We start from the raw sequence: 25,809 nt of genomic DNA, 5'->3' as shown, positions 1-25,809 counted from the left end.
AATGGCTGAGTAATATTCCATGGTGTATATGTACCACAGCTTTCTTATCATTCGTCTATTGATGGACATCTAGGTTGCTCCCGTGTCCTGGCTATTATAAACAGCGCTGTGATGAACATTGGGCTACACGTGTCTCTTTCAATTCTGGTTTCCTTGGTGTGTATGCCCAGCAGTGGGATTGCTGGATCAGATGGCAGTTCTATTTCCAGTTTTTTAAGGAATCTCCACACTGTTCTCCATAGTGGCTGTACTAGTTTTCATTCCCACCAACATAAGAGGGTTCCCTTTTCTCCACACCCTCACCAGCATTCATTTATACTCCAACTGTGACATCCATACATGACTACTGGATAAATCATAGCTTTGATTTGGCAGACCTCTGTCAGCAAAGTAATATCTCTGCTTTTTAATATGCTGTCTAGGTTGGTCATAGCTTTTCTTCCAAGGAGCAAGCATCTTTTAATTTCATGGCTGTGGTCGCCATCTACAGTGATTTTGGAGCCCAAGAAAATAAGGTCTGTCACTGTTTCCATTGTTTCCCCATCTATTTGCCATGAAGTGATGGGACTGGATGCCATGATCTCAGTTTTTTGAATGTTGAGTATTAAGCCAGCTTTTCCACTCTCCTCTTTCACTTTCATCAAGAGGCTCTTTACTTCCTCTTTGCTTTCTGCCATAAAGGTGGTGTCAAACGCATATCTGAGGTTATTGATATTTCTCACAGAAATATTGATTCTAGCTTGTGCTTCATCCAGGCTGGCATTTCACACGATGTACTTTGCATAGACGTTAAATAAGCAGGCTGACAACATACAGTCTTGACATACTCCTTTCCCAATTTGGAACCAGTCCGTTGTTTCATGTCCGATTCTAACTGTTGCTTCATGACCTGCACACAGCTTTCTCAGGAGGCAGGTAAGGTGGTCTGGAATTCCCATATCTTGAAGAATTTTCCACAGTTTGCTGTGATCCACACGGTCCAAGTCTTTGGCATAGTCAATAAAGCAGAATTAGATGTTTTTCTGGAACACTCTTGCTTTTACTATGAACCAACAGATGTCGGCAATTTGATCCCTGGTTCCTCTGCCTTTTCTGAATCCAGCTTGCACATCTGGAGGTTCTAAGTTCACATACTGTGAAAGCCTCACAGTGGGAATTTTAGCCATTACTTTGCTAACATGTGAGATGAGTGCAATTGTGCGGTAGTTTGAGCATTCTTTGCCATTGCCTTCTTTGGGACTGGAATGAAAACTGACCTTTTCCAGTCCTGTGGCCGCTGCTGAGTTTTCCATATTTATGGGCATATTGAGTGCAGCATTTTAACAGCCAGGCCTCCCTGTCCATCACAAGAGTTTTTTGAATGGTCTTCCCAATGGCCCATGAGTTTCAAGCAGTCCAATCTGTCTGGGGAGATCACTTACATACAATTGCTTGTCCTGTGTGAGCACCAGGCATTGTTCCAGGATCTTTTTAAAACTTTCTTTCCTTGGCCTCAGGCACTTCTTCATAAAGATACCCCGATCATTACTCTGCCGAGTACTTGAGGGAGACCCTTTCATATCCCAGCATGCTCTCTCTCTCCCACTCTCTCTCATCACTGGACCTTTCTTCATGTTTCTTTTTATTATTATTAACTATTATTGGAGTATACCTGTTTTACAATGTGTTAATTACGATGTTGTGTTAACAGCACAGTGAATCGGCTATACATATACATATAGCCCCTCTTTTTTGGATTTCCTTCTCATTTAGGTAACCACAGAGCATCCAGTAATTCCCTATGCCATACAGTATGTTCTCATTTGTTATTTATTGTATACAAAGCATCAATAGTGTATATAGGTAAATCCTAATTTCCCAGTTCCCCCAACTCCTCTTTCTGCCTTGATATCCATGCCTTTGTTTTCTACTCCTGCTTTGCAAATAGGAATCACTGGATCTCTGTCTTGTGAGCTCTGGCTGCCTTGCTCTCCACCAACACTCAGCTTTGTCTCCAGAGTCCAATGAATTGACCTCAAATCCTCCTCTTGGTGCCCAGCCTGGGAACTCACTGAAAGCCGGAAGCTGAGCCCATGGCAAGACTCATCTTGTTTGTTTGTCACCTCTCAGGGCTTGCTATCCTTTGCTGCCTGATTTCCAGTGTCTTAGAAACCAATATTTCATGTTTTTTCTCTTTTTGTTCCTTTGGGAGAGGGACAAAGAGGGAGGGTGAGATTTAGGAAGGAGGGTTAATCTGATTTCTGTCACTGCACCTTTGCTGGAAACTGAAGGCATCTCTTTATGTTCTTAGTTTTCCCTAAATAGATGTGCTAATTTATATTCACATGTATTTTGCCGACTCAAGGAAAGAGTCTTTTTCTTCATGGTCTTGCCATCACAATGTGTTGTCAGTACTCATGTCTGTTACTCTAACAAAGTAATTTGTGCCCTACTGACTCAACTTGGTGGGGGAGTACATTGAAAAGACAATGTGTACATTTCCCAGAGATTGCACATATTCAGCAGCTAAACTTCCAAGCTGATTGGAAAGTATTCTAATAATTGTAATTGTTTTCAGTGGTGACCAAGTAATGGAGTCCAGAGAAGGCCAGCCAGAAGGATTCTGGAGAGCCTCTAGCAGAGCAGCTTATGGATTACAGGAGTTTAAAAAAACGCCAACTGATCCCAGATATTTATCCTTTTCCCTTCTCTTTATGAGCTGCATTTCTGCTTTGGTTGGGTGCACACAATCTAATGAGGGGTCTCCCTCCTGTATACGGGTGCATTTGCAAGCCCAAGACTGTCTCTGAATGATATCTCAAGAGTTAGTGGCTACATCTGCAAAAATTATCTCATTTGAGACAAATTGTTGCAAGCTACAGAAGGCTGCACCAATAATACATCTTGTGCAAACCTGGATCCTTAGAGTTATTGGTTCACCTTCCACTGATTCCTGTGTTGAAGCTCCTGAGGAAAAGAGAGCTCTTCAGATTTTCCGTACTCAGATGAGGATGTCTCTAGGTTCTAGGACATTTCTCTCTGCCCTTCTCCCTCCCTCTTGGAGTGTATGCCCTTCTGTCTATCTCTGTCCCTGATACTCTAGGCTGCTGTGGATCTTACCCACTTTCTGTCTTCCGGGTAAGTTTTCTGGGACTGTGCATTAGGAGTGCTTCAACTAGGAAGCACTTACTAGGTGCTCACCAGGTACCAGGCCATTCTCCAGGAAAACCGCCCTATCAGGAGCAAAGTCAAAGTCCCACTCCTTGCTGCACTCACACCAGGAGGCATCAAAAATAAGATTCACACACACACACAGACAAATAGGAATCACAGCAGGAGAACAACCTGTCACGTTCTTCTCAGGTTCATCTGCCTGCCAGCTCCTGAGGACCTCAGTAGTGAGTAAAAAAAAAATTACATAGCACATGGGAAAATGGGTGACTTGAGATCTAGAAGGTAGGTAACTAAGAATCAGGAAGGTGTTTTTAAATGAAGGAGTACCTCAGGTAAGCAACTGGTCCTTACTTAACTTAGAGAGTCCATGTGTTCTACTCCTCTTCAAGTGACATTACAGCTACATTCAGGAACATCTCCTAAAGGTACCCACACAATCTCTTAAGCTGTTAAGCTATAGCACTTCTATATATAATCTATAAAAATATGGGCAGCATCATTTCTACCTTAATTAGAAATTCTCCAAGCAAAGATTATACATTAATTCAACCAATTTAATATCAGAGAACTTAAAGTTATTGATAGATCTTAAAATCGCAAATTAAGCTGAATTGTGGCAGATAAATGCTACTGAGAATGACGTATTAGATGATACCTAAAAACATTTACCCCAAATTGAAAAGGGAATAATTAAGTCACTATGATTTCTAGAATCAAATGACTTAATCCTGATTTAAAAGATATTATATGGTATACTTAACTTACTGGGACACATAATTTCAAATTTTATAAATAATAATAAATCTGAAAGTGACCATGAGGTAGTTTTTAGACCAAAATTATTAAAGCAGTGTCGTGCATACCAGGAGTCATTTCTGGGCGCATGACAGGACAAACATTTTCTATGTAATTACACATCAATTATCAGAATTTTTTAGACTATTATAGTATTTGAGATTCATCCTTATGATCAATTTGAATGCTATTCTTGTTTGTAGCATGGAGAGCACTAATTTATCTAAAGTGAAACCTCTTATATATTCTTGAGTTACATTTCAGCAAAACAAAGTTAAAGGGGAAAAAAAAAAAAGACCCACATGGTTGTTATTCACTGAGAGAGAAAAGGTGGTTCAGAACTCCGCTTTGGAGAGAGGCAGAATGACATATGTGTGGGAAAGCAGGGTGCCTCTGTGCTTGAATTCAGACTGGACCTGGGACTGGGTCAAGGCCAGAACACAAGACTAAGCATTATTGTCATAGGGCAGCCACCCAACCGACAGCACCCACACAGCAGTTCTGGAAAGCTTTCGAGAATATTCCCCTCCCTTTGAAGCATTTCCCATCTGGTTCTCTCATCCTCCAACCACAGGGAAGGATTCTTCACCTCTGTGTCCTGACAGAACACTTTATGCTCCCTGCAGGGCACAGGGAGCCAGGCAAGCGCCAAGGGGGCAGCTGTACTGCCTCGATGGGTTTCTAGCAAAGGTGCAGGGAAATCTCGTGGACAGAGGAGCCCGGTGCGCTAGAGTCCAAGGAGTCGCAAAGAATCAGACAAGACTGAGTCAGTGAGCACGAGCCCCAAGCGGTCCCACCACTCAGATCGATCCAAAGCACACCTGATTGCCGCCAAAGCGACCCGCAGGAGGCCAGAGGGCAGCCGGTGCCGCGGAGGGCAGAGGATGAAAGCCTAGACCGTCCTACAAGCACAGGGCATGACTGGCCTGCACTTGAGGAAGACCTGAATGAGACTCCATCCAGGTTATCATTTCAAATAGCCCCTGCAGAGCGGCACTGGTGGTTCAGTGGTAGAATCCCCGCCTCCCAAGCGGGAGACAAGGGTTTGATACCCGGCCAATGCATTACGGCCTTGTTTGTTTTGGGCTTCCCTGGTGGCTCAGATGGCAAAGAATCTGCCTGCAATACAAGAGACCTGGGCCGGGAAGATCCCCTGGAGAAGGAAATGGCAACCCACTCCAGGAGTCTTGCCTAGAGAATCCCATGGACAGAGGAACCCTACAGTCCAAGGGGTGGCAAAAAGTCCAAAAGGACCCAGCGACTAACACTCATATACCTTCTCTACATCCAAAAGAGGACGGATTCCAGTTTCCTGAAGGACCAAGAGGGCCCCCTTCTGGACGGCAAAGCTGTTCCCTGCCCTTGGAAGACAGGTCCCACGGAAGTTAGCTTTGAGAGGGACGCCAAAGGAAAGGAACAATCCAGAGATATCGGCACGTTACTACCAAGTAATGTCATAACTCTTATATAAAGAAAGAATGTGATGCTAACTGGGCACTTAGGTACTGAGTATACCATGTTAGTATTCTTGCAAACTTTTGGTATCTTACAAAAGCTTTTGGTTTTGGCTTGTAATGAATTTTTGGAACAGAAATGTTCTGCACTGGACCTCTAAGCAAAATACCGTTCCGATCTGGACAGGAAGAGAGAAACTTATCTGAGTGGAAACGCTGGAAGAAAGAAGGTTTTCCCTGAACGGGAACTGAACTCGGGCCGTGGGGGTGAAAGCGCCGAATCCTAGCCACTAGACCACCAGGGAACTATACACAAAAGGGTTCTTTAGCTTCTCCAGGTGAAAGGTGAGCGGAAGATGACCCTTCAGAAAATCAGAAAGCTGCAAAGGAAATGTCTCAGCGGCGCAGGGCTGTGTGCAGCTGGGCAAGGCTCCCAGCCCTGGCCGCGCTGCTCATCGCCCTTCACCTCCCCTTTCCCGGGCGTGGCTGTTGCTCTGCGGCAAGGGCACAAAGCAGCGGACTGGGTCCCTCCTGGTCTAGCTCTAGCGCTGCGTGCTGCCGAGCCCAGGTCTTGCTCTCTTCGTGAACCTCGGCTTTCTTTGGAGTCAGGCTCGGAGATGAGCGGCCGGTGATGAGCGGATCCGTCCACCTCCAGATCTCGGACCTGGTTCCCGGGCCTCTCCGAGCGCTGAATAGACTTCCAGGTGGTCACCAACCCTTTCTATAGCTGCGTCCCCTGCCTCACCCCGTGCCTTTCGCGCCAGTTGGTTTCGCCGATGAGAACGCAGAACTCAGGGGGAGAAAAAGAAAGAGGAAGCCTGTTCCCGCCCGGTTTCGAACCGGGGACCTTTCGCGTGTGAGGCGAACGTGATAACCACTACACTACGGAAACGGGACAGTTTCTACTCCTGAGCACCGTAGCCACGAAATCCCGGGGTCCCGCCGCCACTATCCACACCACCAACTCTTAACACTCAAAGAGGAACCTTGAAGCCCCAAGCTCTCTCAGGCATGGAGACGGCGGCTCCCGAGGACCCTGCTTTAGGGTTCCCCCCCTCCCGAAGTGAGGACCCTTGTGCCCCGACAGGTTGCCTTCGGAGTCCCGCAGAATCCTCAGACCCTCAGCTGTGCACCTTGAGTTCAGGGGTCGCGCCCGCCGACTCCCCAGCTCCCGGAAGCCGCAGGAGGCGGGGACGGTGGGTGCGTCCGAGGCCCAGGTGATCCCGCAACCCAGCGGTGTGGAAGCCGCCCCTCCCGCGCTGGGGACCCGCACCTCGGTGGCCCTTTTCACGGCGCCGGCGGTCAGCGCTCTGGGCTCTCAGGAATGACCGATGTTTCCAGTCCACGAGGGACCCGCCCTCCCCGCTATTCCTTTGCGCCCGACTCCTGTGCTGTTTCTCTGCAAGCCCGTTCGCCGCAGCACTCGTTCGGTGTCCTCCTGGCAAAAGGGAGTCTCTTTGGTGTTCTCTAAAAACCTCACCCCGCCGTCCCTGGGTGGGCTCGAACCACCAACCTTTCGGTTAACAGCCGAACGCGCTAACCGATTGCGCCACAGAGACAGCAGTACGGGGTTCTTTCCGACTCTGTATGGAGTAGACACTTAACGCATTCCCAGGGTGAGCGCTCTGGTCCCCAGAGAGACGGTGCCATTTCCCTGCCCCCTACCCGCCACAGCTGCCAGCGCCCCCAGAGAAACCGGGATCCGGGGCTCCAACCTTCCGGGCCTGAACGGAAATAGATCCAAGGACAGCTGAACACCCGGTGGACTCCCATGATGGTTCCTCCCGTTTCCTCGCCTACACCCAAAGAATGAGTGTTTGCCCACCCTGACAAAGGGCTCCGGGGCTGTGCTTCCTGTGTCCACCAGGCGGTTTCCACCAGAGTGGGCTTCCCTCCCGGCTCAGACGGGAAGAATCCTTCTACAATGCAGCACACCCTGGTTCAATTACTGATTTTGGAAGATCCCTTGGAGAAGGGAATGGCCACCCACTCCTGTATTCTTACCTGGAGAATCTTTGGACAGTGGAGCCTCTCGGGCTACAGTCCCTAGGGACGCAAAGAGTTGAACACAACTGAGCGACATTGACTTCACTTTAAGTGATTATAGCTGGTTTGTCTGAGTGTTTTCTTTAAATGGTTATTTTTACTCACATTGTAAATTTAACAAATATACACTTGTGAGAATATCTTACCCCTCTCCAAATTAGAAATACATGAAGAATAAAAGAAGAGTTCTCCTGCCTCCATTCCCACTCCACTGCTGACACACTTTATATGTTACACATAAGATGTGGCGGCGGCTTAGGAGTGTAATCAGTGCTATGAGAAAACTAAGGGACCCAGGAAATCCTGCCTCCTGCCCTGACAACCATCTGCCCCATCTGGGCTATGGGAAAAGGGTGAAGGCAAAGAAAAGGCAAATAACACTCTTATTTGCTGAAATTTTACCTCAAGATGAGACACTCTGGTTAACTTAGACAGAATATGCAGTTGGTGATAGAGAGCTAGGGGGGTCCTCCCTGGTACAAAACCTAAAGTGGAGTTCACCTCATTTTCTGAGGTGAGAGTGAGCTGAGTCAATCAAAGGAGAGGAGCAAAGAGAAAGCAAGAGGGATGAGCACCTGTGGGAGTCAACCGTATTGGAGTCTCCTCAGGGAGAAGGCAATGGCAACCCACTCCAGTACTCTTGCCTGGAAAATCCCATAGACGGAGGAGCCTGGTAGGCTGCAGTCCATGGGGTCGGTAGGAGTCGGGCACGATAGAGCAACTTCACTTTCTCTTTTCACTTTCATGCATTGGAGAAGGAAATGGCAACCCACTCCAGTATTCTTGCCTTGAGAATCCCAGGAACAGAGGAGCCTAATGGGCTGCCGTCTATGGGGTCGCACAGAGTCGACCGTGACTGAAGCGACTTAGCAGCAGCAGCAGCAGCAGGAAGTTAGAAAAACTGCCCTGAGGTTTTGCGTGGGACGTCTGGAGGCTAAAGAACCAGATACCCTTCTCTGGTGATGGGAGACTAGGTGCCTCTCAAGGGGGTCCCATGGTGTAATGGTGAGCACTCTGGACTCTGAATCCAGCGATCCGAGTTCAAATCTCGGTGGGACCTTTCTGCTTAGTTAGGAGAACACTTTTACGGTCCTGCCTTCAGGTTCCCGTTACCCCAGCGGCATGGTTCTCGCTGGACCGGGGAGGCTCTGCCCATCAGAGCCTGGCCCCTCCTCTGGGTCGCTGCCACCCCCTCGTCGGGTGGAATATAAGTGACTATGCTTTCTATAATTAAAAGACTTAATCATCATTGAAAAGATATGATATGGTATATTTAATTTTCTGCGACACATAATTTTGAATTTTATAAATGGAATTTTTGGGGGGATTAAAGTTTTCTTAAGGAAAACAAAGCAATACAGAAAATTTAGGCAGTTTGCTTTCATTAGGATTTTTGAATAGAAAATAAATCCAAGACTTCTACAATCTAGAATACTATGGCACCAATATTTTCCACATTGTTAGAAAATCTGAAAGTCAACATGAAGTAGCTTTTAGACCAAAATTATTAAAGCTGTGTAAGGCATACCAGGAGTCATCTCTGAGAGTATGACAGGACAAATATTTTCTATGCTATTATACATCAATTATTAGAATTATCTAGTGTGTTAAAAGTATTTAAGATTCATCCTTACTATCAATTTGAAATTTTTTTCTTGTATGTAGCATGGGGAGAACTAATTTATCTAAAGTCGAACGTTTTTTATATTCCTGAGTTACATTTCAGCAAAACAGAAAGTTCAAGGGGGAAAAAAAAAACCCACATGGGTTCTTTTCACTGAGATAGAAAAAGTGTTCACTACCCCACTTTGGAGAGAGGGAGAGTGGAATACGTGTGGTAAAGCAGGATGCCTCTGCGCTTGAATTCAGACTGGACCTGGGACTGGGTCAAGGCCAGAACAACACAAGACTAAGCATTATTATCCTGGGGCTTAGACCCACCTGACAGCACCCACACAACAGTCCTGGAAAGCTCTTGAGGATCCGCCCCCTCCCTTCGACGCGTTTCCCATCTGGTTCTCTATTCCACCAGCCACACGGAAGGATTCTCCACCTCTGTATCCTAACAGAACATTTTGTGCTCCCTGCAGGACACAGGGAATCAGGCAAGAGGGAAGGGGGCAGCTGCACTGACAAGATGGATTTCTAGCAAAGTAGCGGGGAAATCCCACAGAAAGAGGAGCCTGACTGGCTACAATTCATGGGGTTGAAAAGAGTTGGACATGACTGAGCCAGTGGGGGTGAGGATGAGGTGGTTCCATCAATCAGACTGATCAAAACACCACGGACTACCCACCAAAGCAACCTGCAAGAGGCCAGAGGGCAGCCAGTGCTGCAGAGGGCAGAGGATGAAAGCCTAGACCATCCTACAAGCACAGGGCATGAGAGGCGTGCACCTGGAAAGAGCTGAATAAAAGACCATCGAGGCTATTCTTGTAAAAAGCCTCTCAGTAGGGGCGTTGGTGTTTCAGTGGTAGAATTCTCACCTACCACGTGGAAGACCCAGTTTGATTCCTGGTCAATACACTGGGGTCGTGTTCGTTTTGGGCTTCCCCGGTGGCTCAGATGGTAAAGAATCGGACTGCAATACAGGAGACCTTGGTTGGGAAGATCCCCTGGAGAAGGAAATGTCAACCCACTCCAGTGTTCTTGCCTAGAGAATCCCATGGACAGAAGAGCATGGTGAGCTACAGTCCAAAAGGGTCTCAAAGAGTCCGACACAACTGAGCGACTAACACACATACCCTGTTTACATCCGAAAGAGATCAGATTCTGGGTTCCTGAAGGGCCAAGATGTTCCTGTCCTTGGAAGATAGGTCCCACAGAAGATAGCTTTGAGAGGGACGCCAAAGGAAAGGAAGGATCCTGAGATGTCAGCATGTTACTAACAAGTGATATCAGAACTCTTACATAAAGAAAGAATATGATGTTAACTGCCCACATAGGTACAGAATATACCATCTTGCAAACTTTTGGTATATTTCAAGAGCTTTTGGTTTTGGTTTTTAATGAATTTTTAGAACTGAAGCCTCACATTCTTTTTGAATGGAAACTCTGTAAAACTCTGGGTTTACCATGCCAGGAGAAAAGAATGGAGGCCAGAGCTGGCCAGCCCAGGCTGTTGATGGCATCTCAGCTCCAACAGCCAGCTCAAGGTCAAGGACACTGAGGCCAGGACTCAGCGACATTGAGAAACTCTGTGCAGAAATGTTCTGCACTGGACCTTTAAGCAAGATACAGTTCTGATCTGAGCAGGAAGAGAGTGACTTCTGTGAGTGCAGACGCTGGAAGAAAGAAAATATTCCCTCCCTGGGAACTGAACCCGGCCCGGTGGTGAGAACGCCAAAGCCTAGGCACTGGACCACCTGTAGAGAAAAGGTTATTTAGCTAATCCAGGAGAAAGGTGAGTGTCAGATGAACCGTCTGAAAGCAGGAAAGGAAATGTCTCTGCGGCCTACAGCTGAGGCCGCTGCCTCACCCCATGCCTTTTGCTTTTGCCACTGCGAATGCAAATCTGCGGGGTGCGGGCAGTGGAAAGTAATCTGTTTCAGCCCGGTTTCGAACCGGGGACCTTTCGCGTGTGATTGGACGTGATAACCACGACACTACGGAAACGGGACAACCTCTAGTACTTAACACTGTATCCATGAAATCCCGAACGCTGCCACCCGCATCCAGACCACCAAATTTTAACCCTCAGACAGGAAGCTAAGTCCCCAAGCTCGATTAGACGTGGAGATGGTGGTTCCCGAGGGTCCTGTTTTAGGGTTCCTCCCCTCCCCTCAAGTGAGGACACTCGGGCCCCCACAGGCTGTATTCGTGGTCCCGCACCCAACGCAGAGTCCTCAGACCCTTAGTTCCGCATCCGAGCTCAGGGGTCGCCCCAGCCGATTGCCCTGCTCCCGGATGACCCAGGGGACAGGTGGGTGCGTCGGAGGCCAGGAGACCCCGCGGCCCATCAGTGTGGACGCCGCCCCTCCCCCGCTGCGGGCCGGCGCCTCGGTGGCCCTTTTCATGGCGCCGGCGGTCAGTACTCTGGGGTCTCAGGAATGACCAATGCTTCCAATCCACCGGGACCCGCCCTCCCCGCTGCTCCTCTGTACCTGACTCCTGTGCTCTTTCTCTGCAAGCCGGCTCGCCGCTGCACTTTCCGGTGTCCTCCTGGCAAAAGGGAGTCTCTTTGGTGTTCTCTAAAATGCCACCCCACCGTGGCTGGGTGGGCTCGAACCACCAACCTTTACAATTAACAGCCGAACGCGCTACGGAGACAGCAGTACTGGCCTTTCCTGGACTTTTTGGAATTGACACTTAATTCCTAGGATAAGACCCCTGCCCTTAGGGAAATGGTGCCTTTCTGTGCCCTCTACACACCACAGATTCCAGCACCCCCAGAGATACCGGGAGCCAGGGCTCCAATCCTGCAGTCCTGAACAGAAATAGATCCAAGGACAGCTGAACACATGGTGGGCTCCCATGATGGCTCTTCCCCTTTTTTTGCCTACACTCAATGAATGAGAGTTTGCCCACCCTGGTAAAGGCCTCCGGGGCTGTGCTTAGGTTTCCTGTGTCCACCAGGCGGTTTCCACCAGAGTGGGCTTCCCTGGGGCTCAGACGGTAAGAATCCCCCTGCAATGCAGCACACCCGGTTTCAATCCCTGGTTTGGGACGATCTCCTGGAGGAGGGCATGCAACCCACTCCAGTATTCTTGCCTGGAGAATCCCCATCGACTGAGGAGCCTTGCAGGCTAAGTCACTGGGTTGGTTGAGAGTTGGACAGGACTTAACGACTAAGCACATTGGTCGCAGGGATGGCCGCCCTGTGTCCGCATACCCGGGACAGAGTCAGGCACTTACCGGGACTCTCTCGGACTTGGATGAATACATTGTCAATTTTAGCCCTTCGTCCCATGAAAAACGTTGAGAATGGAGCAGTGTTCGAAGTGAACAGTTCTTTTTTAAAAGCCTTTATCACAGTTTTTTGATTCTGCAGCACCCAGTGGGGTGGGCAACGGGAAAGGTCCCTGGAGCAGTGGGAGCTGGGTGGAGCTCCCGCAGCCCAGCCTGGGTAGGCTGCGTTCTATGAGGTCTGCTTGGGAGCGGGAAAGGGTGAAACCAAGCTGGGAAGGAGGGCATTGAGACCTCCCAGGAGGCTTGGGCCGTAATCCTTGGAGGTGAACTTTGCTTGAGTCCGATAGCAGAACAGAGAAGGACGGAAAGGTCTGGGGCAGGCAAGAATAAAGGAGGCCTAAAGAGAGGGGAGGAAAGAGAAAATAAAAGAATTTGTGCTTCTACCCTTCTCCCCTCTCTCTCCTGCCTTCTCTCCTCTTGGTCTTCTTCCCATCCCTACAGCTGAGAAATCTTGATACACCCATTTCTGAGAAGAGAGACCCAGCTCTCTGTTCTTTGGTGCACAAATTCTGGATTGTAAAAATAGTTCTGTCCTTATGTGGCCTTAGACAAATAAAGAAAATTTCTTGTGCCTCCTTTCTTTCTGCTTTAAAATGGGAGTGACGAAAGCATTTGTTGTCAGATGTGCCTGGGTTTAGAAACTACTGGATGAATAATGTTATCGGCTGTGAAATCATAAACATTGTTGTCACTATTCTCAGAATCTTTTGACAAATGCTACCCTTATTTATTTCACCTTGAATTAACTTGCTACTTCTAGAAATTTCTGTAAACAGAATCAAGACAAAGGGTCCTGTGATTGCTCTTGCAGTTTGCTCCAATGCAGTGGACCACCCTTCATTGCCAGTTCTCTGCTTGCAGATCAGGACTGATGTGCACGCTGGAGGAAATGGGAAGAACACACATCTCTACCAATCACAGTTCTAACCTCACCTGATTCTGTCTTTGCCGCTTGTGAGAGCCCAGTTCTCCAGGTTTCCTGGCCATTCTGTGATCTCTCAACATACTTTCTATGGATTTTTTTTTTCTTCCTATATGAGCCATAGTCCATTTCAGATCCTTGAACTCATAAAACTTGACTTTGTGTTGTTGATTACCACTCAACAGCTTGATTTTCGAAAAAGAAAGTTCATCTTCTCACCCTGGAGCTCTGAACTTCCTCCTCAAAACAAGAGCCTCCCCTTTGCCTCCTTCCTCCTTGAGTCAACCTCTGTCCAGCCTCTAGAAACAAATATGTCTCCAGGCAATGCTATCCAACTTTCTGACTCTTTTGGCCAGTCATAAACTGGTGCTATTTTTTCTGTTATGTGTAATGGCTTAGGGAAGAAACAGTTTTAGGATACAATGAAGAAGTAAAGATTATTGCTCTGAGCCATGATAGGATTTATATCTATTATACCTGCAAATATTTAATGTGGTGCTATTTTGGGTACATAAATGCTGTCTATACGGTAAGACAACTTGGATGTGCATCCTCTATGATTCAGCAATCAGTGCTCTTGGGTACCTTGCTATTTCTATGCCTTTTTTTAAACTGCAATTTCTGGATTTGATATGTTAAGAAATGGGAGAGAAAGTGACTTCACCAACATGACCAAGGAGTCTGTGACTGTCTAAGTATCAGAGTCCTGCCTCACGTCCTCCACAACATGTGGTTGATTTCGAGTCACCCCAGGTGAGTTTGGGTCTTCCCTAGTGGCTCAGGAGGTAAAGAATCTCCCTCCAATGCAAGAGACCCTAGTTAAATCCCTGGGTTGGGAAGATCCCCTGGGAAAGGGAATGGCCACACACTCCAGTATTCTTGCCTAGAGAATCTCTTGGACAGAGGTACCTGGTGTGCTACAGTCCATGGGGTCACAAGACGGAGCGAGGTTCACTTCACTTTTAGGTGAGGACAGCTGATTTGTCTGAGTGGTTGATGTAAATGGTTATTTTTACTTATATTGTAAATCTAACAAATATACACTTGTTATGAGGAAACCTTACCCCTCCCCATACCATAAATGTATGAAGAAAAGGAGAGTTCTCCTGCCTCCATTCTCACTCCACTGCTGACACACTTCACATGTTACAGATAAGAGGTGAAGGTGGTGGCTTTGGAGTGTAATCTGTACTATGAGAAAACTAAGGGACCCAGGAAATCCTGCATCCTGCCCTGACAACCATCTGCCTTCTTGGAGCAGATGAGAAAATGGTGAAAAGGGTGAAGGCAAGGAAAAGGAAAATAACACTCTTATTTGCAGAAATTTTACCTCAAGATGGGACACTCTGCTTAACCAAGGCAGAATATGTGGTTGATGTTGGAGATCTAGGGGGCTCTTTGCTGGCACAAACCCCAAAGTGGATTTTACCTCATTTTCTGAGGTGAGAGTGAACTGAGACTATCAAAGGAGAGGAGCAGAAAGCAAGCAAGAGGGATGAGCACCTACGCGGGTCAACTGTGTTCAAGTCTTGTTGGTCCCTAGAAGAACTGCCTTGGGAGTTGGAATTGGACTTACGGAGGCTGAAGAAGCAGATACCCTTCCCTGGCGGTAGAGAAGGTAGCTGCCAAACAGGTTCCATGGTGTAATGGAGAGGACTCTGAATCCAGCGATCCAAGTTCAAATCTCGTAGGACCTTTCTGTTTAATTAGAAAGATTGTCCCTGTCAGCAAATGGTGGTGTGGAGGGGCTGCGATGTCGCTAATCAGCCGGGAATCCCGACAGCTTTCGAGTCGAGGGTTCCAGACCTGAATGGGAAGAAGTGTGTTTTAGTCAAGTTCTCTATTATTCTGATTTTTATTGACCCTGTCCCAGTTTATTATGATTTTTTTCAGAGTTTCTCGCTCCCAGATCTCCGCTGGACACACAAAGCCGCTGTTCGGTCAAGATCCGAACCTTCACTCCTGGAAATCGCGTCCTTTGGGCCCAAGCTCAGCCCGAAAGAGGAGCGCGGGTAGCAGATTCCGGCGTCTGATGAGACCCTAGGTCCCTGACCCACGACCGCCCGGCCAGGCTGCTCCGGGGCCGACGGGGAGACGAGCCGCTCGGAGTCCGGAGCCGGGGGCTGGGTCCTGTTTCTGCTGGCGCGACTCTGCTCCACCGAGAAGATTTCTCACGACGTGAGCGGATGGAAACACTTGTGTCCTCTACTGCTCGGGAGAAAAGTACGGATGAGGCCCGTGATGGACCTGAATAGCTAGTTAAAATGCTCCCTTCGCTGTGCTAAGAAGAATCTTTCTGATACTTATAATTTGGAACTTTCAGTGGTTACAAGGAAAGATGTGAGGCCGGCGAAAACATCCGAGGAAGGGCAAAGAGCAGGAGAGAACAGAGGCTGAGCCAGAAGGGAGGAAGGGACTGGAAGGGAGAGGCGCAGGCGGGTACCGCGCGGGGTGGTCGCTGGGTTAGGGCGACCACAGCGCCTCACTCTGGAGCAGCTCCCACCCTTTACTGAGGTGTCCAGGGACCCGATTCACCCCAAATCGCAAAGCTGCTGGCCTGGCATTTGTTCTGACAAAGTTCCCTTTGCGGGTTCCACGTGGAATGGCGAGGTGGGCTATGTAGGTCTGCAGGTGGCGGCTGCCTTGGAGATGACTGGCAGGTAGGGAACCACACACACTCCACTTTCACCTTTACAGGTCTGTCTGCAGCGTTCGGCTTCGGAAAATCGGAGCGTCAATATTTGCTTAGAGATAGGGAGATATATAGCCAAACAGTCAGTGAAAGTGGTTATCCCTGGAAAAAAGGAACATGGGAAGGGCTCAGGAGACTACTGTTTGGGGGCATGTGTAACATTGTATTACATATATGATATTTTCAAAAGTTCATTGCTTGTATTTTGGATTTAAATTTGTGTGTAGTCATATGTATCACTCTTTAAAAATTCTGTCTTGTGTCATGAGTATGGGAGTGTTTTCCACTATAATACCATGATTTTTTTGAAAAGTTCAGCCTGCTTGAAGCAAGGAGTTGGACCATTATTGCTCTTCTGTTGAGCTGATCAGATGAGCTGATAAACTCACAGATCCTCCCAGCCCTGGAGATTACTGCTGGTCAAACAGAATTGCTTTACCCTTCTCTTGCCGCCTGAGAAGCTCGGGCAGCAGCGTGGATTCAAATTGCCGGGAGCCGGTGAGGCGCAGGTGCGTGGTACACCTGGATGCACGTGGTGACAAAGGTTGTCAGGCAGCCGGTGCCCTCCCGGCCGCTCTGGTTCTGAACCCGAGGGCAGTAACGTCCGGGCAAGAAGAGGCCAGTAGGAGAAGGGCAGCATCTCCTTTAAGTCCTGTACATTTGCATCCAACAGTGGTCTTGAAGACACACAGTGAAGGAGTGGGAATAGATTAGGGGAAAAGAAGAAATCCTCGGTGATTCCTCATCTAAGCCACTCCAGAGGGTGAAGTGGGTGTAGGCAGGGACGAGGCCATCCTGGCACTGGTGAGGTCGGTGGAGTTCCCCTCAGCAGCTGGAGCCAAAGCCGAGAACCTTGGCCAGGCAGCCAATGAGTAAGCAGGCCTTCTTCCTCCCCAGCTGGGTAGCACTTGAACTTGCAGCACTGGAACGTGTCCCCCTAGGCTTTTGATGGGTTCCAAAGATACAAGAGACAGGTTTCTTTCTTTTTTATAATTTTTTTCTTCAACTTCATTGAGATATAATTAACATATAACACTGTGCGAGTTTAGGGTGTGCAGCATGTTGATTGGATACAGTTATATATGGCAAAATGATTCCCACCAGAGCATTATCTAGCACCTCCATCCCATCACATAATTCTCATTTCTTTTTTGTGATGAGAATATTTACGATCCAGTCTCTTGCATCTTTCAAGTACACATATAATGAAGTGCTTAGACAAAGTTTACACCCAGGTAACTGGACATCTTAAGATGTGATAAGAAATCCCTCGCAGTCTAGTGGTTAGAACTTGGTGCTTTCACAGCTGTGGGCCAGGGCTTGTGGAACTAAGATCCCACAGTCTGTGTTCAGTCATGCATGCTCAGTCATATCCAACTCTGGGGGATGCCCACCATGGACTGTAGCCCACCAGGTTCCTCTTTTCACAGGATTTTCCAGGCAAGAATACTGCAGTGGGTTGCTATTTTCTACTCCAACAACAGATAGGTTTCTTCTTAACGCACTTATTAAGGTCGGTAGTGGCTGGTGGCTAGATGGCACAGCATGCTTTGTTTGCTGATATGGCAGGCAACCTTTATCATTCACTTTCCTCCTCTCTCCCTTTTGATCTCATTTGTTTGGCTGCACCCATTGGATTCCATGGGCAAGAAAGACCTGGAAATGCTGATTGCCAGGGTCAGCCTCAAGCACACAGATCAGGGGGAAAAGGTAGACAGGAAACCAGGAAGGGCAGAGAACACTTAGCCCAGATGTAATGAGCCCAACATCTGGGGGCCTCCTTTTTAGTCCTGGTGCCACCACTTACTTTCCGTTTGACCTTGGTTCAACTCCAATTTGCTAGGCCAATTTTGAAAGTGTCATATGGAAGAAATGATAAATACTTCATAAAACTTGTGTAGATTAAATGAGATAATCAAGTAACACAGCTGATAGAGCATGTGGCTAATATTAAGTATGTTTTGGTAGGAAACCATCAAAGATAAGCTGTACTTCAGTCTTTTGGAACATTTGAATACATTTTTTAAACATTTCAATAAATTTTGTCTTTATGAATGTAACATCCATTCACAAAATAAATTTATATTAAAGAATAAAAAATTTACATGGAATTTATAAATCAAATGCCCACAAAAGGGACTTGCTTGTAGTAGCTTTGTTCATAATAGTCCCCAAATTGAAGACCATTCAAATGTCCATCACGAAGTAAACAGACATAATTGGATATATTCACTCAAAGGAATACTACTCTTCAATGAAATGAACCAAATTCCTGATATATGGCAATAATATGGATTAAAACATCACCCTGAGTGATGAAAAGAGTATATACTCTGTGGATCCACTTATGCAATTACTAGATGAGGCAAAATAATCCCTAGTGAAAACCACTAGATCATTGAATACCTGGGACAGGGAGTGGTAGGGGGATTGACTACAAAGGACCTCAAGAAGTTATTTTGGAGTACTGGAGTTGTTTTTGAACAGAGTAGTGGTTCCATTGGTATGTTCAGTTGTCAAAAGTCATCAAAGTTTAAATGGATAGATTGTATTATTTTAAAATTAATTCTTAAGAAATTTGATTTTTAAAAAGTAATGAGAAGAATAATTCCAAATTTTAATAACTTAATTCAAGTATACTCATTATTATTATTAGCATTAGAGAATTCTTTTTGACATACACATTGTAAGGTAAACAATTTGACTGAAAGTTCAACAGTTTCTTCATTTTTGTGTTTTTTCATTCAATTTATGCACTATTAAATTGAAATACTTTAAAATAGGAATAGAACCTATAAGAGCTCAATCATATAAAAGCATATTTATATATTGTTCTCTCTGTTGATATACCTAAGTGACTCCATCAACATTTACCTACATTAACAGAAGTTACTTTTGAATTTAAGGTGTTTCAAAATTTTACATATTTGTATTTTGTGCATCATTTCAAGTTTTAAAATAAACATATATACTTTAGGGGCTTCCCAAGTGATACTGATGGTAAAGAACCCACCTGCCAATGCAAGAGACACAAGAGATGTGGGGTCTATCCAGGGTTCAGGAAGATTCCCTGGAGGAAGGCATAACTACCCACTCCATATTCTTGCCTGGAATCCTCTCATGGTCAGAGGAGCCTGGCAGGCTACAGTCATTGGGGTCCAAAAGAGTTGGACAGGACTGAAATGACTTAGCATGAACCCAGGCACTTTTTGCTGCAACTTAGAATAATTTAAAAATAGATTTGAAGGAAAACATGCAAAGATGATAACAGTAGTTCATTCCAGGAGGTGGGACTATGGATGACTGCTTATTTTCTTCTTTAGATCTATTTAATATTTTTAATTAAAAAAATGAATGACCTGGAAGTGAAAGAACAGAAGAGCTATGGAAGAGCTATTGGAAAGGTGAGAGGAAAGGACAAAAGGAAGGAAAAACCTAATTCTTGCAGAGGGTGTTTTTAAGTTGGGGATTCAAGGGGAGCAGCTCTTGGAATAAGAAAGGTGTTTGGGAGGCAAGTGGTTCGTGAGAATAATGCAGACAATTTTATTCATGTTATGTGACTCCTCCTTGGTGTTCTGTCAAAGAAATATACAGACTTAAATTTCTTGCCAAACATTTTTACCATTTGTGTTCCTCTTTGATTAGCACCATATCCTGTGGAGCCAGGCAGGCTTCCAGTTCAAAATGCTAGTTTCAGATGCCACTCACTGATTGAGTGACTAGACAAGTTACTTAACCTTCCATGTCTCAGATTTCTCATATGTGAAATGATGACATGATAGAAGCCTGTTGAAAGAATCAAGTGAGTACGCCCATGTAAAACTTGTAGACCATGCCTGGGCACATGGCAATCTGCATGTCATCATTGAGTGTAAGCTCTTGCATTTTGGCACAACACTGCATAAAGTATGGGTGTGGTTTTATTTAAGTTACTGAGACCTTACAGTGGCAGTTGAACTTTCAAGAGAGAGTGAAGGAATCCCTTCTGACCAGCAGTCACCTCCTGGGCTACTGGCATCTGCCAGTTTACTCGTTCATCTGATCAGCTCATCAAAAGGGGAACAGTAGTCCAATTCCTTACTTTAAAAATCCCCCAATAAAAAAAATTAAGGTTTTACAGTGGAAAACCTTCTTACACATGACACAAGACCCAGAACTTTACATACAATATATATTTACTTATCACTACATAAAAATTTAAAGTTAAAATATAACCAATGGACCTTACTATGTATATATGTGTGTATACACACACACACACACACACACACACACACATATGAATGATACCAAGTTACACATGCCCCGAAGAGTAGTCCACTGATCCCTTCTCATGTTCCCACCCCCACTCCCCAACCAACACAACCACTTTCACTGACTGCTTGGCTATTTATCTCCTTATCTGGAAATAAATATGGACATTGGCCCTCAGATTTTCCAGTTTCCCACTGAGACCCTGAAGACCAGCCTGCAAAGGGGAAAGTGAATTTGTGTGTTGCCTTGCCCACCAGTCATCTCCAAGGGAGCCCACAGGTCTTCATTCACCTGCAAACCCACACAGCCCACCTCGCCCTTCCTCATGGAACTGGCAAAGGACAATGCCAGAACAAATGCCAGGTCAGCAGCTTTGCATTTTGAGGTTAACCGGATTCCCAGATGGTGATTGCAGCCATGAAATTAAAAGATGCTTACTCCTTGGAAGGAAGGTTATGGCCAACCTAGATAGCATATTGAAAAGCAGAGACATTACTCTGCCAACAAAGGTCCATCTTGTCAAGGCTATGGTTCTTCCAGTGGTCATGTATGGATGTGAGAGTTGGACGGTGAAGAAAGCTGAGGGCTAAAGAATTGATGCTTTTGAACTGTGGTGTTGGAGAAGACTCTTGAGAGTCCCTTCGACTGCAAGGAGATCCAACCAGCCCATCCTAAAGGAGATCAGTCCTGGGTGTTCATTGGAAGGACTGATGTTGAAGCTGAAACTTCTTACTTTGGCCACCAATACTTTGGCCACCTCAAGCAAAGAGTTGACTCACTGGGAAAGACCCTAATGCTGGGAAGGATTGGGGGCAGGAGGAGAAGGGGATGACAGAGGATGAGATGGTTGGATGGCATCATCGACTCGATGGACATGGGTTTGGGTAAACTCCGGGAGTTGGTGATGGACAGGGAGGCCTGGCTTGCTGCGATTCATGGGGTCACAAGAAGTCGGACACAGCTGAGCGACTGAACTGAACCGAACTGGATTCCGGGACACCTCAGTAAAGGGTGGGCACGGCTCCAGAGTGAAGCGCTGGGATGCCCCAACCCAGCGACGGCTCCTGCCGCAGTACCAGCCCGCTCCTCCCTTCAAGTCCCTTTCTCTCTTCTGGCTCATTCTCTGTTCTCTCCTGCTCTTGTCCTTCCTCGGATGTTTTCGCCGGCCTCACACCTTTCTTTTCCTGAAGTCCAAAGACATGTAAAGCCTTTAACTGTGTGGATCATGACAAACTGATCTTTTCCCAGCTGCAGCCACAGGGACAACACGCACTAAACCACTGCCCAGAAGCACAAACGGTCGGATGAAGGGAGAGCAAACACCAGGAGCCAACAGCTTCCTTCGGGAGCCCCTCGGCTCAAGCTTGGGGTGTCTCTTGGGCGGACTTGGAGCAATATGCGGCGGGAGAGCTCAGGTGACCTTCTGCCCTAGGAACATCTCGGTTTCCCGACGGGAACGAACAAGCTGAGTGGACTCCATCTCACCTGTTTTCTGGAGAAACGCTGTGCTGCGGAAACGCTATTAGGCGGAAACTTCATGCTGCGAAACACAGGTGGCTCTGCCTAGGTCCCTAAGTATGCAAGTATGCTTGCTTTCGGTGGGAGGGAGGAATAAACTTTCCTCAAGTCTCTGTGGCACAATCGGTTAGCGCGCTCCGCTGTTAACCGAAAAGGCTGGTGGTTCGAGCCCACCCAGGGACTTGTCTCACTCTTAGAACGTAAATGATGTACGATTGTTTCTAGTCTGTGCATCCTCTCCCAAGCTCCACTACTACCCTACTCCACTGTGTCTTGTACATACACACAGGACTTACGACCAGATAGTCCCTGATCCTCAGAGAGGATCTCTGCAGCAAAACAGATTGACTGGGAATCCTAGAATTCATGAAAGAGTAGGCTCATCATCACCATCCTGTAAACTCCTTTTACCAGTGAAATTTCCTCCATTGTTTGTAGTACTGTCTATTTAACTTTTTCCATATATTTTCCCGAGTAATTTTGTTCTATCCTTTTCCTCTGTTTTTCATTCATTGGATCATAGAAAAAGCAAGAGAATGCCAGAAAGACATCTATTTCTGTTTCATTGACTCCGCTAAAGCCTTTGTCTGGATCACAACAAAATATGGGAAATTCTTCAAGAGATGGGAGTGCCAGACCACCTTACCTGCCTCCTGAAAAACCTGTATGCAGGTCAAGGAGAGATCAAACCAGTCAGTCCTAAAGGAAATCAACCCTGAATACTCACTGGAAGGACTGATGGTGAAGCTGAAGTTCCAAGCGTCACTCCACGCGGCGGCCTCCATTTTGTGTTTAAAATATGAATCTAAAAGTTTGCGGTAAAGTGGAGTTGTTTCCGCCCGGTTTCGAACCGGGGACCTTTCGCGTGTTAGGCGAACGTGATAACCACTACACTACGGAAACCACAGAGCTAATATCTCCTAGAGACATAACCAAGAATTGCATGTTTGAACACACCTGACCTTCAAATTTGCAAAGGAAGAGGACTCTGGAAACACAGGCAATCCGTCAAGTAAGGATCTGCAGTTCCTGAAAGGGCCTGATAAAGGGTTCCATGCCTCTCCAGGAGCGAGGTTCCTGTGTGCCAGCTTTGCGCCCAAGCACAGAGGTCGCCCCCGCTGAGTCCTCAGTCCTCAGGTGCCCTAGCAGCCAGGGGAGTTAGGTGAGTATCACCCAGGCGGCCTGATGTCCTGCAAGGTGGACGCAGCCCTTCCAGGCTGCAAATGGACGCTTTAGACTCCCCTTTCATGGCGCCAGCGGGCAGCGAGCTCGATGCTTTAAATTCCACTGGTGACACGAATGACACGCCCTCTCCTCTGACCGGCCCTCCCCTCTGCTCCGATGCGCCTGACCCGTGCGCTGTCTCACAGCCCTTTCACAGCACCTCTTCTACGGCGCCGTCTGGCACTGGGCGGGGGTGGGGAGAGGGGTTCCTTAGGTTGCTGCCTCTGTGGCTGATTCTAGTCCTCTGGTTTAAGTCTAAGACTTGCATCACATTTTCACGTTTAGCAGGCAGCGCAGCAAAGGCTGAGGCTCAGGTCATTTGTTGAATTCGTTTGCCTACCAGGCCCCGCATAAAGCCGCGGAGGAGCCAGGCGCAGTCCACGCAGATCTGACCGTCTTCATCCCTTCCTCATCAAACTTGAGGTTCTTCTTGAAGGACAGCTTTGTTTTACATTTTACAATGTCTGAAACGTCTTTTGTTTGCCTTTTATAATTTTCCAGTTCAACATCTCATGGACAGTGAATTTTAACAGAGAGGTAAAAGCGGTTTTCACAGAAAGCAGGTGTCTTGAAGGGTTTTCGTGTTCACCTCACAGCAGGCAGAGTTTCTTTTCGCTGAAAGACTTTAATGCAATGTTGTCTGTCTGTCTGTCTCTGGTTTCCTCTAGAAGTAAAGCTTCTCAAGTTTAGGCATGCATGTGCCGTTTTCTCCAGTAGGGGCTTTTCTCCTTTTCTTAATGAGGTGGTCACTGCTTTTCCTTCCCGTCTGAGGTTCAGGGGCTCAAACCCTAGGAAAGCGCACCCAGAGGGCACACCGGCCCCAGGGCCGCGGGGCTCCGGCTGGTTCCGCGTGGACTCCGAGTGCAGTCTGGAGGCCTGAGTCCCCAAAGAGGCGGACTTGAAAATAGCTTTAGATCGGGACGTTTCATGAGATTTCCCCTTGCTTTCCTCCCTTTCAGGTCCTAGTTTTCACTTCCCACCTCCAGACAGAGGGAGCGGGTTCGTCGTCTTTCTGTCGCTTGCGGTGTGCTGCCGTCCCACTTGGACGGGACGAGAGTGCGGTGGTCCTCTCCCCGTCAGGGTGGATGCACAGCGGGCGCCCGAGGGACCACAGTTACCCAGCGCCCTGCAGCACCAAAGGAAGGGGCGGGAATCCAGAGCCGGAGATTGGAGCGCGCTGAAAGGAGGGATCCATCCCCTGCCCCCGTAGACATGCCCAAAGAGAGACATAGCCCAAGACAAAGCACAACACCGGCTGCCTCACGCCTCGATCAGAGGTTCAGCCTCATCCAAGACCGGTCAAGGTAAGCGCCGCAGGTCGTAGGGGAAGACCTGCAATCCAGGGCTGATGAGAGGTCAAGCTCTCTTCCGGAACCTATTTCCTTGTGAAGCAGGGGCCACTTGGTTCTCAGCCAGTGATGAGCGTGTCAGTCTACTCCCTGAGCTCTGTCCTGACTCCCGGGCCTCCCCTGATAATGGCAGGAGGACCAACTGCTTTTCCTCCACGACCAGCTGAATCTGCAGAGCCTGACCCTCTTCACCTTTGGGTCTTTGGCTCGAGCCCTGGTGTAGAGTTGAATTCGTTCCCTTTTGTTCTCTGACTCAAATCGGTTTGTCCCGCAAGTAGGCCAGGGTGATGGAAAGCTAAGTTTCTTCACAAAGGATGAACTTCTTGGTTTTCAGAGAGATAACAGGTGTCAGAGATAATAGGTGTCACCGATAGAGATGCTGTAGGGCCCAGATGAAAAGTTGAGGGGCTATCAGGAGATAAAAGTATCCTGCAGTCAGCCTTGTCCTGTGCCCTCCTTGGATTCAGACTGTGGCTTGTTCTGCAAGGTGACTCAGAGCAGAGAAAGGAGGAGGGCTGGTTGTAGGACCCACTGGGCTTTCAGGTGGTAAGGAACTCCTCCCAAGTTTCTTCAGTTCAGTTGCTCAGTCCTGCCCAAATCTTTGCGACCCCATGGACTGCAGCTCTCCAGGCTTCCCCATCCATCACCAGTTCCTGAGTTTGCTCAAACTCCTGTCCATGGAATCGGTAATGCCATTCAACCATCTCATCATCTGTTGTCTCCTTATCCTTGTGCTCTCAAGCTTTCCCAGCATCAGTGTCTTTTCCAAACAGTCAGCTCTTCACATCAGGTGGCCAAAGTATTGGAGCTTCAACTTCAGCATCAGTTCTTCCAATGAATATTCAGGACTGATTTCCTCTATGTTTGACTGCTTTGGTCTCCTGGATGTCCAAGGGAGTCTCAAGAGTCTTCTCCAACACCACAGTTAAAAGCATCAATTCTTTGGTGCTCAGTTTTCTTTATAGTCCAACTCTCACAATGATACATTACTACTGGAAAAAGCATAGCTTTGGTTAGACAGACCTTTGTTGGCAAAGTAACATCTCTGCTTTTTAATAGGCTATCTAGGTTGGTCATAGCTTTTCTTCCAAGGAGCAAATGTCTTTTAATTTCATGGCTGCAGTCACCATCTGCAGTGATTTTAGAGCTCAAGAAAATAAAGTCTGTCACTGTTTCCATTGTTTCCCCATCTATTTGCCATGAAGTAATGGGACTAGATGCCATGATCTTAGTTTTTTGAATGTTGAGTATTAAGCCAGCTTCTCCACTCTCCTCTTTCACTTTCATCAAGAGGCTCTTAACTTCCTCTTCTCTTTCTGCCATAAAGGTGGTGTCATCTGCATATCTGAAGTTACTGATATTTCTTCCGAAATCTTGATTCCAGCCTGTGCTTTATCTAGCCTGGCATTTCACATGATGTATTTTGCATAAAGTTTAAATAAGCAGGGTTACAATACACAGCCTTGACATACTCATTTTCCAATTTGGAACCAT

The 25,809-nt window shown here is 47.1% G+C and overlaps 4 non-coding genes across 4 annotated transcripts; 1 reads left to right on the top strand and 3 right to left on the bottom strand.

The window, feature by feature from the left end:
* Positions 1–6,221: 6,221 nt before the first annotated feature.
* On the bottom strand, positions 6,222–6,294 carry TRNAV-CAC (transfer RNA valine (anticodon CAC)). Its single transcript has one exon. It is a non-coding gene; the product is annotated as a tRNA-Val (tRNA).
* Positions 6,295–6,887: 593 nt separating this feature from the next.
* On the bottom strand, positions 6,888–6,961 carry TRNAN-GUU (transfer RNA asparagine (anticodon GUU)). Its single transcript has one exon. It is a non-coding gene; the product is annotated as a tRNA-Asn (tRNA).
* Positions 6,962–8,436: 1,475 nt separating this feature from the next.
* Positions 8,437–8,508, top strand: TRNAQ-CUG (transfer RNA glutamine (anticodon CUG)). Its single transcript has one exon. It is a non-coding gene; the product is annotated as a tRNA-Gln (tRNA).
* Positions 8,509–22,572: 14,064 nt separating this feature from the next.
* TRNAV-AAC (transfer RNA valine (anticodon AAC)) lies at positions 22,573–22,645 on the bottom strand. The gene has a single exon. It is a non-coding gene; the product is annotated as a tRNA-Val (tRNA).
* Positions 22,646–25,809: the final 3,164 nt, after the last annotated feature.

Source organism: Giraffa tippelskirchi, chromosome 5 (assembly GCF_054371585.1).
Source record: "Giraffa tippelskirchi isolate mGirTip1 chromosome 5, T2T-mGirTip1v1.2.pri, whole genome shotgun sequence".
NCBI lineage: Eukaryota > Metazoa > Chordata > Mammalia > Artiodactyla > Giraffidae > Giraffa > Giraffa tippelskirchi.
This window is presented reverse-complemented; position numbering and strand designations above follow the sequence as displayed.